The sequence below is a fragment of the Prunus dulcis genome, chromosome 7 (assembly GCF_902201215.1).
Source record: "Prunus dulcis chromosome 7, ALMONDv2, whole genome shotgun sequence".
NCBI classification, from domain to species: domain Eukaryota; kingdom Viridiplantae; phylum Streptophyta; class Magnoliopsida; order Rosales; family Rosaceae; genus Prunus; species Prunus dulcis.
The window spans coordinates 3,391,269-3,404,566 of record NC_047656.1 but is presented as its reverse complement, the minus strand read 5'-3'; the positions used below and the strand labels follow the sequence as shown (position 1 = coordinate 3,404,566).

At 39.1% G+C, this 13,298-nt stretch overlaps 1 non-coding gene across 1 annotated transcript; it reads right to left on the bottom strand.

The window, feature by feature from the left end:
- Positions 1 to 3,632: 3,632 nt before the first annotated feature.
- On the bottom strand, positions 3,633 to 3,739 carry LOC117636215. Its single transcript, XR_004587017.1, has one exon. It is a non-coding gene; the product is annotated as a small nucleolar RNA R71 (small nucleolar RNA).
- Positions 3,740 to 13,298: the final 9,559 nt, after the last annotated feature.

Sequence of the window (13,298 nt, the reverse complement as noted above, 5' to 3'; positions counted from 1 at the left end):
AAGCAATTCAACTCAAGGATTAAATCCTCTCCGTGCGCTACTTTGAATGTTATTGTATTCGTATACGTAGGCCTCATCATTTAGCCAGCGGGTTCATGGGCCAATGGGGGCTCGTTCGGTCCATTAAATAAAATCCTGGCCCGGCCTGTCTTGGGCTGGACTAGGCTTGGGCTTAGGTGTCTGAAGCCCGGCCCGATTAAGCCTAAGAAAGCCCAGCCCCCAAGAAAGTCCAGTCCGGCCCACCCACAAAAGTCCCGGCCGTTAGGCCCGCATACATATATAATTATGCATAAATAAGAGTTTAGGTTTATGATTATATCACTTAAATCACATATGTAATTTGTTTCATTTCATTTACTTTTCTTTACTCATTCCTAGTTTATAATTGGATGATTAGCACATTAATTTGTGTCAATTATTAATTCAAAAAATATATATATATATATATATATATATGTACTCACCCTAAAATGTAATAATGCTTTTCTTGAACACATCACCAAATATTTGTATATTTATTCACACAATCCTTTAAAAAAAAAAAAAATTTTGTTACTTTATTGGGTGTTTATGAATTTGTGTAACTTTATTGGGTGTTTATGAATTTGGTTTGATGTGAAAATATTGGAATTAAGTGAGTTTAATCTCAAATTTGGACTAAAATGCCCTTATGATTAAGTTTATGATTTTTTTTTTAATGAAGTAGGGCCCGTTTAGGCCCGGCCGGGCCCAATGGGCTTTCTCAAGCCCGGCTCATGGATTGGGCTTGGGCTTTGAATTTTCTAAAAAAACCTGGCCTGGCCCCGCCCGATATTTTCTCTCTCTTCTTTAAACGGCCCAAGTCCATTGACGAGCCTTACTTATACGGATTAATTTGATTGCAGGTTTTGTGGCGTGGTATGGAGTAAAGACTAGGCTTATTATTATTATTGTTATTATTTTAAGGCCTGATCCAAAACGATGTCATTTTAGCCAGTTCTTTTTTTTAAAAAATTATAGCTGATGCGCCTGTGCGTAGCGTAACAGCACAACAGCCAAATATAAGACGTTGTTGAGGCATTCTCTCAAATAGGTGGTGGGCACCATCAACACAAATCAAAGGAGCAAACCCAACCACTACCATGGCTTTTTCTAGCAAAAGGAGGTGCACCTCCTTACGCCCCTGTAGATCCACCATTGGGTCTCATGATCAGTTCACAATTGTATATCATTTTGTACCCTTCTTGCTTATGATTTGGTTATGTTATTGAGTCAAACGTGTGCTTTTAATCCCTTTTCTGTTTATCATTCAGTTCATTGGGCTCTAGGTAACAATGGTGTCTTTGGATAAGAAAAGATGCAAAATGGTGCAAAAACGAGCAGACTGGGTTAGCAACTCATTTCGGCCTTAACATCTTTCTCCGAACTTGGATTAGCCCAAATAATATGTAGTTAGAAAGATGAGAGTCTGAACTTCAAGATGGGCTACTCACATGCATCAGATAATTAAGTTGAGCCCAATTCGTGAGCCCACATGCACACCAAGCTCAGGATTGCATTTTCCAGTTGTTGAGCCTTGGATACTTTCTTTGAGCCATTTGACAAACCACAGCTTTCCTTGACTTTAGACCTGACATGTTGAGCAATTAAGGGAGGTCTTTCCTTGACTTTAGACCTGACATGTTGAGCAATTAAGGGAGCAATTGAGGGAGCAATTAAGGGAGCAATTGAGGGAGCAATTAAGGGAGGTCTTTCCTTGACTTTAGACCTGACATGGTGAGCAATTAAGGGAGCAATTAAGGGAGGTGTGTCAGTTACTCAAGTGCAGAGGAGTCACTCCATTCACCTATAAATCACTCCAGCCATCCTATATCAATTCATTCAGCCCAAAATCAAAGGGAACAACTCCAGCAAGCCTTCCTTCCATATTCCTACGAATTTGTTCTTTCTCTGCCATCACCAGCCACCCAAACTCATCCCAAATCACCTCTTTAGTTGCCATACTCTAGACATGAGAAAGTTCTTGGAGTAGCATTAGAAGTGGATAAGCACCTGGAGAAGCCTTTGAAACCACAAGCAACTTCAGAATTGGTTTTCTCTACTCTTATTGCATTCAATATGTTTTCTCATTTTTGCTTAAGTTTCATTTCCATTATGAGTAGCTAAATTCATAACTAGGGCTATGATGTAACCTAACATGAATATTCTGGGTTTATAAGTTGAAGTTTTGAGTTTCAAGTTTGATTCATGATTCATATTCCTATTCTTTATGCTTATCAGTTAATATGCTTGTTTGGATGATTGATCACCATTAGAACTTGTATATTAGCTACCTTGGTTTGAATCAAGAGTAGACACCATGCTTTGATTTTAATTGAACTATGAATAAGAAAAGTATGTATGGACATTCGACAACAGGGATTAGATACATGCTTGGTTGTTTAAATTGTTCTTCTATGCTTAATGGGTTCCTAATGCTTAATTTAGATTAGACAACAAATGATCAAGTTAGGGAATTAGGAACACAAGGTTAGGACCAGACACCATGGCCTAATCATACTTTAGCTAGAATCAATCTTTGAATCCGAATGAGATTTGTCACTTGACTCCTTATAACCCAGAATTGAAATGTTATGGTGAATCAAATGCCCTAGTCCCCCAATCTGGTTTTCAGCCTACACAAGTACTCTTTGTTACATTTGTTCACTTTGCTTTTGTTTGAAATCTTGTTTTGCTTCATTTGTTCAACAATTACAATCACTCTTGCTTTAAATTCTGTTTTAGACTTAACCTCCTACTTTCTTGAATTTGGTAATCTAAGTACATAACTAGTTTTAACTTCTCAGTCCTCGTGGGTACGACCTCGTACTTGTCTTGTTATACTACTAATTGGCCCGTACAATTGCGAGTTAACATTTTAACAACAAATTTTGGCGCCGTTGCCGGGGACTGAATGAAAGTTCTTCCCTGGTTATGTACCCAAAGTTACCCTATTTTTTTAGAAGTACTAATTAACTCAAATTATTTTCTGTTTCAGGTAGTTTATGTCTAGTAATCCTTTCCTTGAACAAGTGAGGTCTTCATTCCAACGTTCGAGATCTTTGAACGCAGGGCCATCTTTGCAACCAAACCGGGTGATCTCTGAAATTCAGAATCGCCTAGAAAGAGAGTTAGCAACTGCAAAAGAGCAAGCCATTGCCACATTTGAAGGTCTTGCTATCCACACTGACCTCCCAGGGTCTTCACCTTCAAATTCGGAATCAAGTTCAGACCAAGAAGAAGAAGAGATGGCTGCCAATGAGTTCATGGGAGACCTTGATATCCCAACAATTCCAGCATCCCCTTCAAGCATCTTGCTGCCCACCGCAGCTCGAAACTATGAGCTTAAATCTTCTCATCTTAATATGCTCCCTTCTTTTTATGGTTTACCTAATGAAGATCCATTAACTCATATAAAGGATATTTTTAATGTTGTGAGCTCTTTTCCCTTGACAGGTGTGACGGAAGAGCAACTTCGAATGAGAGTGTTTCCGTACACTTTGAAAGATAAGGCGAAATATTGGTTGAATTCTTTGAAGCCTGGTTCACTCATGACTTGGGGAGCCATTCAAAAGAAGTTCTTGGAGAAATATTTCTCCACGCAAAAAACCGACATGCTCAGGGACAAGATCTTTCTATTTGCACAACAAGATGATGAGTCGTTTTGTGAAGCATGGGAGAGATTCAACGGGCTGCTCAATCAATGTCCTCATCATGGGATTCCATTGAAGCTTCAGATGCGTATGTTTCATAAAGGACTAAACCCCTCTAGCCATAATATTTTCACTAATTTTGCAGGTGGTTCTTATAAGACTAAAACTCCAGAAGAAACATATGAACTCTTTGAGGAGATAGCAATGGAGACCCAACACACCGATACAAGAGGTAAACGAATTGCTGGTGGTTCTAATGATTCTTCCAGTGTGCAGATTTCCAAATTGGAACAAAAGCTAGATGCCCTCCTTGCATTGAACTCAAGAAACCCTTTGAAGGAAGTGTGTAGCATCTGTGAAACTCATGATCATCCTACCATTTCTTGTCCCTTTGGGGCTGCATATCCAGAATTTGTGCAAGAGCAAGCTAAGTTGGTGAATTCCTACAACCGAGGTCCAATAAATGACCCATATTCTCAAAGTTATAATCCAGGTTGGAGGAATCATCCAAACTTTTCATGGAGGAATACACAGAAACAAGCGAATCCCCCTTCACTTCAAAGGCCACAACAATCATCATCGTTGGAGGATATAGTGAAGCAAATGGCAATCAACCAATCCAATTTCCAGCAAACAACACAAGCTGCCATCTCCAAGTTGGAAGTCCAATTGGGCCAGATAGCTACTGAAATAGCTCAAAGAGAACCCTGGGAAATGGCCAAGTCAAACCGTGATCAATCCAAAAATCCATGAAGCCAAGGCCGTTCATGTGCTCAGATCAGGTAAGATTGTTGATAACAAAGTTGGTTCTGATCTATCAAATGATGTTGTGGTTGTAGAGGATGAAGATGAAGAGGAAACCACAGCTATGGAAGGAGAACAACCCAAAACGCCCCAATCTGCTCCTAAGGCCAAATCTGATTCTCAGGAACCCAATCCATTTCAATTGCATAAAAGAGATGACAAATTTGTGCCATCACATCTTCATCAAGATAGATACATCCCACCTCCTCCATATATTCCACCGATTCCATTTCCAGGCCGTTTGAAGAAAGCAAATCAAGATAAGGCTTTTAAAGAGATTTATGATATTTTGAGTAAAGTTAATATCAATTTGCCCTTGCTTGATGTTGTTAAACAGATTCCTGCATATGGAAAGTTCATCAAGCACTTGATGACTCACAAGCTCAAATTTACTCCAAGTGAAGAAGTAAAGCTCAACAAGAATGTGAGTGCTGTGTTGCAAAGGAAGCTTCCACCAAAACTAGAAGATCCTGGCAGCTTTAACATTCCCATTAACATTGGAGATAAGACGGTTGGAAGAGCCATGTTGGACTTGGGAGCAAGCATCAATGTAATGCCATATTCAGTTTATCAAGCGCTTGGCTTAGAAGGGATAAAGAAAACCTCAATTCGTCTTGAACTAGCTGATCATTCTATCAAATATCCAAGAGGTATTGTAGAAGATATTTTAGTTCAAGTTAATACACTCATTCTTCCGGCTGATTTTGTAGTGATGGATATGGAGGATAACCCATATGTAGACCGTGTTGATCCCATTCTCCTCGGGCGACCATTCATGGCCACTGCAGACACAATCATCAAAGTGAAAGATGGCACCCTCTCCATGACTGTTTTGGGTGAAACTGTTGAATTTAAAGTGTTTGATGCTCTGTCTCAACCTTCTATCACTCTTGATACTTGTTTTTCAATTGATGTTGTGGATCATGAGGTTTCTTCTAAAATTGTGCAGAAAAAGTCTAATGAGGCTTTGGAAGCGGTCCTAACACAAGAAGAGGAAGATCTCTTTGAATCAGAGTTCCAAGAAGTGATGGCTGCCTTAGAAGTGTTTCAGCCATACCCACCATCCTGTAGGCCACCACTTGAGCCTCTTGCATCATCCTCCACAAAATTGGAGCCATCCATTATCACCCCACCAAAACTAGAACTTAATGCAAAGATATACAAAGAACGTACCAAGAGTTACCATGACAGGAACATTCAACGGAAAGAATTCACCAAAGGTATGTCAGTTCTTTTGTTTAACTCACGTTTGCGTCTCGTTCCAGGAAAGTTGAAGTCTAGGTGGCTTGGCCCATTCACCGTGGTCAATGTATCTCCCTATGGAGCTGTGGAGATTCAAAATCCTAAAGATGGCTCGACTTTCAAAGTAAATGGACAACGTTTAAAGCCATTCTATGAGGGAATGTCAGTTGGAATTCAAACTGGTCATGTGGTGGATCATCTTCCCTTCGTACAATCAAGTTAGCTAATGGCATAATGTCTTGCCAAGACATTAACTAAGGCGCTTCTTGGGAGGCAACCCATGTGTTGAAGAATAAGGTGCTTGGCAGCGGTCGACCTAATTGCATCAAGAGGGAGTTTCTCTAATACTTTGTCTTAAACTTTCCCCTTATTATTCACATGTTCTCACTCATCCTTGTTATGCTTTAACATTGAGGACAATGTTCAATTCAGGTCTGGGGGGGAGGTTTTCAATTTTTGTTCATTTGTGTTTACAATTTTCGTTCGCTTGTCACTTTCATACAACCAATGCTATGGAGCTGCCATTGAGATTTTCATATCAGAAATTTTACACTTCACAAAGCTTTTGCTCTTAGAATTCTGGTGGCTAAAGTACCATGCTCAGATTCTTGAAGGAAAATAGTGGAGACTACCCTAGTGAGCTATTTCGAGCCTAATTGCTTTCTTGAGAGGGTTTAAAGTGTTTCTATTCCTCATCTCTACTTATTTTCTTCAATTCAGTCTAAATGATCTCATTGTTCCATTTTGGTTGAATACTAAGGATGATTCTCTTTGCAGATATCAGGTGCGTGCTCTCACCCATGAATGAACTCATTGAAGTGATGCTAGGCTCTGCGTGTATAACCATATTATGTGCTTTCTTTTCACCCTACCAATTCGTGAGCCCATGTACACACCAGACCTGACATGTTGAGCAATTAAGGGAGCAATTGAGGGAGCAATTAAGGGAGCAATTGAGGGAGCAATTAAGGGAGGTCTTTCCTTGACTTTAGACCTGACATGTTGAGCAATTAAGGGAGCAATTAAGGGAGGTGTGTCAGTTACTCAAGTGCAGAGGAGTCACTCCATTCACCTATAAATCACTCCAGCCATCCTATATCACTTCATTCAGCCCAAAATCAGAACACACAAGGACTCCAGCAAGCCTTCCTTCCATATTCCTACGAATTTGTTCTTTCTCTGCCATCACCAGCCACCCAAACTCATCCCAAATCACCTCTTTAGCTGCCATACTCTAGACATGAGAAAGTTCTTGGAGTAGCATTAGAAGTGGAGAAGCACCTGGAGAAGCCTTGGGAACCACAAGCAACTTCAGAATTGGGTTTTCTCTACTCTTATTGCATTCAATATGTTTTCTCATTTTTGCTCAAGTTTCATTTCCATTATGAGTAGCTAAATTCATAACTAGGGCTATGATGTAACCTAACATGAATATTCTGGGTTTATAAGTTGAAGTTTGAGTTTCAAGTTTGATTCATGATTCATATTCCTATTCTTTATGCTTATCAGTTAATATGCTTGTTTGGATGATTGATCACCATTAGAACTTGTATATTAGCTACCTTGGTTTGAATCAAGAGTAGACACCATGCTTTGATTTGAATTGAACTATGAATAAGAAAAGTATGTATGGACATTCGACAACAGGGATTAGATACATGCTTGGTTGTTTAAATTGTTCTTCTATGCTTAATGGGTTCCTAATGCTTAATTTAGATTAGACAACAAATGATCAAGTTAGGGAATTAGGAACACAAGGTTAGGACCAGACACCATGGCCTAATCATACTTTAGCTAGAATCAATCTTTGAATTCGAATGAGATTTGTCACTGGACTCCTTATAACCCAGAATTGAAATGTTATGGTGAATCAAATGCCCTAGTCCCCCAATCTGTTTTTCAGCCTACAAAAGTACTCTTTGTTACATTTGTTCACCTTGCTTTTGTTTGAAATTTCGTTTTGCCTCATTTGTTCAACAATTACAACCACTCTTGCTTTACATTCTGTTTTAGACTTAACCTCCTACTTTCTTGAATTTGGTAATCTAAGTACATAACTAGTTTTAACTTCTCAGTCCTCGTGGGTACGACCTCGTACTTGTCTTGCTATACTGCTAATTGGCCCGTACAATTGCGAGTTAACATTTTAACAACATCTCACGTGTCTGGTTTTGTGTACACCTAGATGAATACTCGCTTTGCATGTTGTGCAAATCCCCATATTTTATTAACTTCTCTTTCCTCTCTCTTCTCTCCTCTTGCACTACTAAACAGGGCCCACAAGTTAGGATGCAAAATCAGATGCAATTGTGCTTCTTTTTTTAAACTTCCAGGCCAATATGCATATTCTCATCCCCTTTACTCTACCATTTAAAGCAATTTCCGGTGAACTTGGATCTAAACATAACATGCATCCCAATATTGGACTGAGATAGCAGCTCATGCACTACCCTGCTTGAAGGGTTGTATCCCAAACTAACCTAGCTGCAGAGGAGAGGTTTGACATCCGAGAGCCAATCCTAGCTTGGACTGATCTTTGACCCTAGCTCCAGGTGAAAGGATACGTAGGTTTTTCCCCCTTCTTCTAAATGGAGATCCTCCTCACCGGAAAGTTCCCCTATTGGGCTGGAACTGGAAGGCGCTTTAAGGCAACTTACAACAGTAGAAGTCTGAACAATCAGACTCACCTACATCCGGATCTAGCAGCTAGGAAATGCGAACTGAGAAAGAAGCATGGCCGGTTGAGCTCGAAGAACAAGAAACGGAAGCACGCTTTGGAACAATCACAAAATGGGGATTCTTGGGGTATTTCTAGGGACGAACAGCATGCCAACCATTCCTTTTTGGAATGGAAAGAAGAAAGGATGGTCATAGATCACTGATGTCGAATTCCACGAAAAAAATCATATGAAAGAATCGTCGTATTATGGGTTCTCAGAGTAGACGGTTTTTAATGGAGAATGAATAAAATAGAATTGTCTAGCATAATCGTATGATAGGGAAAGTGCAGACCCTCCCACTTGTTGGGGTGACCTGGCTAGCTAACCTAACTATGAATTTATACCAATTTGGGATAGACAGAGGTCTAGAATAGTATGATGTCGGAGTGAGACCGAGGTACAGTAACGAAGTTAGACCGAAATGAGAGACTCAATTCCTCTAAAAGAAAGGAGAGAGAAGGAACAACCAATTCTTTCCCAAACTCTTTAGTTAGGCAATCTGTTATATACAATTCAACGGACATTCAACAAGATAACCCCGAAACGAGGCAACCCCGTTCACTCCGACAAGAAGGGTGTCAAGTCTGAAAGCCAAGCCTGAGCAAGAAAAGTGAACCGATACTCTTTTTATTGATATTTCCCTCATTTGCACAAGCGCTAAGTGATAATAATTCTTCATTCAAGTGTTAATTCAAGTAAGGACAATTCTTTATCATCCCGATCGAGATAGACCGGCCTGCCCGTTGCGGGTCAGCACCTTGGCAAAGATTAAAATATTGGCCTTGCAGTTAATATCGGCCCTCCAATTTACGGATATTTCAGGGGATATATCATTATCATTTTAGGTATCATGAAAAAAAAAAAACAAAAATGACAGATATAGGCATTGAAACACATAATTTTGGTGTAAAACTTTCATAGATGTTATGTACATTAGCAATGAATGTATCGAACAAGTAAAACTCAAAATTTACTAATAATAAGATATATATATATATATATATGATGAAATATAAGTTGTATGTGATGCGCGTAAATAAAAAACTTGAAAATAAAATGTTCATTAGAATGAATAAACCATGCATAAATCCATAGTTTGTTTAAACATTGGATTACAATTTAGATAAATATCCATCTACATAAATGAACAGCTCCTATGAGGTGCAAACAATGAGGAACAACCATCTAGATTCATACAATAGTCATACCAAGTCATGTAAACCGAGCAGTTTGTAAGCCATGTTTGAACATGGTGCACATAGGTCTCTCTTGAGCTCCTTATTGTCCTCTCATATATGGGATAGTTAGGATTAACCAACTAGTAGGTCCATAATCTTTTTTATCATCTTGAGCTCCATAACTAAATCAACTATAATCAGACATGACATAACCATAGCCATCATAAGATTCATTTGAGTTAGTACTAGGTCTAGTTCATATGCTCATATATCCAAAACTGATCGCCAGGTCCTCTTCAGATGGATTAGAGGTATGTGTGCAGTGGACTGTGCATAGATTCTTCATATTAATAAAAATAGGATTAGCTATTTTTGGGTTTCAATTTGCTTCAATTGCCTTCAAAACTTCTGAATTTTTTTTGGGTTATGTTATGGGTATCGGGAAATATTGGGGATATCGGCAAAATATCGGGGATATTGCACTTATTGGGGGTATATCGTCGATACAGGGGAAGATATGGCCTTACCCCTCAATATCGGCGTCGACAGTTGAAAATACTGATATATCGGTGAATCAGCCGATATTTCAATCTTTGCACCTCGGGCTCTCTTTCTGCTTTCTGTCTGTCTACAAGCAGAAGGTGTTAATGAAAATGTTAAAGTAAAATAGCCATCAAATGCGAATTGATGTTGAGATGGAGTCCTTGCAGAGGTACTTCTATTATTAGATGAGGCAGAACCAGAACCTGGGGATCAACCAAGCACTGACTGTGGGAGCAAGGATTGGATAGGAGATTGCATGACTTGATCCCTCTTCTTCCACTCAGTGTTGGAGGGATAGAAAATGGGTTGTAGGCAAGCGTGACGAGAGGGCAGAGTTCCTTTGTGAAGTGGCAGACAGACACTTGTCTACGAAATCGGGTCCAACAAACAACGGGTAAATGGAGAGGTCTGACCTCAATGGAGGTATAGAAGTGTTTGGGCCTAATTTGGCACACCCAGTCCAAAATCAAAAAGCCCATGTCAATTTGGGATAGCCACCAGCATTCTCCTTATGATTGGGCCAAAAATCTGCACGCCCAGAACCAAAAGCAACCTCAGGACCCAAGCAGTTTGGACTTTTCGTTTAAATTAGAATCGAAAGCCCGAAATCAAGACGGCCCAGCCCAACATCTGTTAGCCCATAAGAATAAAATTGGGCTTTGGAAACAAAGAAAGCCCGAAATCAAGACGGCCCAGCCCAACATCTGTTAGCCCATAAGAATAAAATTGGGCTTTGGAAACAAAGAAAAGAAATCAGCCCAAGCCCAAATCAGATTTTTTACCAAAAAGACTCAAAATTGAAGAAACACAAATCTGTTTTATCAAAACTGCTAGCTTTCTACCCAAGATGTAAAAAAGGGTCAAAATACCACTTTGGGCAAAATTGGCACACTCAGCCTTGAATCACAAAGAAATCCACGTGACCACCTAAGTTTGTAAAAGTCAACAATTTCAACTAGTCACAAGAGAAGTTGATAGGGAATTAATGAAGGCAGATCATTACAGAAAGATTTCTTTGAAATTCTACAGCTAAAAGATCAGAATCCCTTTCTATATAATTCTGCATCAGAGCCAGTGATCTTTCCAAGAGATAAGCAAACTACGATCTCAAAAGATAAGTGGGAAGCAAGGGAGTTGTTCAAACAAGAAAAGCAAACTAACCATCACGTCAGATTATGTTCTTTCTCTTTACCAAGAACAAACAGAGAACAAAGAAGGGCTGGTTTTTCTTTCAGAAAAGCAAGGAAAAGATCTCTATGAAACTGACTACTGATGGTTCTTCTCTGTCAGAACAGATAACTTCCCTTTTTCTTTGCATTTAAAATAAAAGATCTTTTTTTTGGAAAATTTGCCGTCCATTATTAAAAGATTAGAAGCCCCACTCCAGCATGTTCTATAAATATGAGAGGAGGTGAACAGATCAAGGGACAGCCAAAAAATCAATCAAAAACAAAAACTCAAAATGATCACTTGATCTCAAAAGCCTTCAAAACACTTAAGCAACCAAAAGCTCATTGAGCCACAAGTCAACTATAATCCAGAATCTCTAACTCCAGTTCAGTTTTAGATAAATAGTCATTCAAAGCGAGATTTCTCTCGTTACAAATTTGGTTCAGCGTAAGCCAAATCAAGCAGATTTTGGGTTTTACAAATATGAAAACCTCAACAAATTTATAGAGAGCCCTAATCAAGCAAAATAGGTACTACAGTGTAGCCCCAGCTCAGTAAATTAGCAAATCCAGCCACTTCTACCCCTTTCAGACTGAAGAGGCTCCAATTCTGCCCGTGCCAAAATCCTTCCAAGGCTTGAAAAAAATTAAAGCTCTACCAAACTCGAACGTTGGTATCGATTTATAGTTGAAACTTGACGGTTGAAGGTGTTGACAGTCCAATCCAGCTTAGATATACCCAGTCCAGCCCTCTCAGAAGCATCTATCCAGGCAGAGATTGAAGTCCAACCCTCTTTTGTCTTTTTTAGAGTTGGTCTTCCCTGTTTTGAGCTTTGTAAAAGGCAGTTCTGCCTAAAATAGTTCACTTTCTTATCATTTATTCTGGTCAGAACTTCCAGTTTTGTACTGTGAAAAGTTTTGAAGTCCTCACTAGTCTGAGGCAAGAAAAGAACTTACTTTGGAGATAATCCTCACCCAAATTCACAATCGTTTGTTTAGAAATCAGTAACTTGGGGAGCAAGTTATCTATTTTTAAGAAGTCTGCTAGGATTTTCATTACTAGCAATGGCACGCTCGCACACAAAAGAAAGTTGACTTGTTGACCAGTCAATGGTTTTCGAGACAATGGGAAACTTTACCCTACCATCACAGGAACAAATATGAAACGGGTGAACAAGAAGCCACACTGCTTCAGGCTTGCTTCAGGTTTAGCCGCAGAGTGAGCGAGGACTTTGCCTTCTTCGTAAGCGTCTGAGACAAATTCGGGCTAGCCCGAGTGACCTCTAAATCATTAATTGGAAGTTGTTCAAGAGGTTCGACATCTATGGGATCTCAAAACGGACTATGTTGCCAGAAAACAGACTATCTTTAGAACATAGTTTGGTAAGATAGTATGGTGCACTGCTATGATAGAAAGTGGGGATGGGACAGATGACCATTAAAATTGCTCTCACATCATCATCATGGATAACTCGCAAGAGAGTGAAGTTTGCTCCAAAGCCGCTCAAGACATGAATCTACAAAAACACCAAAAACCACAAACTTCAACTAAAAAAGTTGGTTTAATATTGGTAAGTATTGAAATAGATCGAAAGTTATTGGTACAACCTTATTATCATTGAATTAGCGATTACAAAACAATAATGTTACAGATACCAACTTATATACCAACTTTTTTTCACAAACTGATGTGGCTGATAGCTTGGCTTTTCAAGTCACATGCCATGTCATCTATTTTAAATGCTAAAATTAAAATAAGGAAAGCAAAGAACAAGAAATCGAAATCCACCCCAAATTAAGAATAACGAATTTGTCAGTTCCAACTTTGAGAATTTGACATACACAATACTGTACGTACTTGCTTTATTATAGTTCAAAAATAACTGGTGCAATTAATTACATCAAAAGAATGTTAAAAGAGGCAACGATGATGACCAAAGCATGACCCTTACATCTTTCTTATTTTCCATA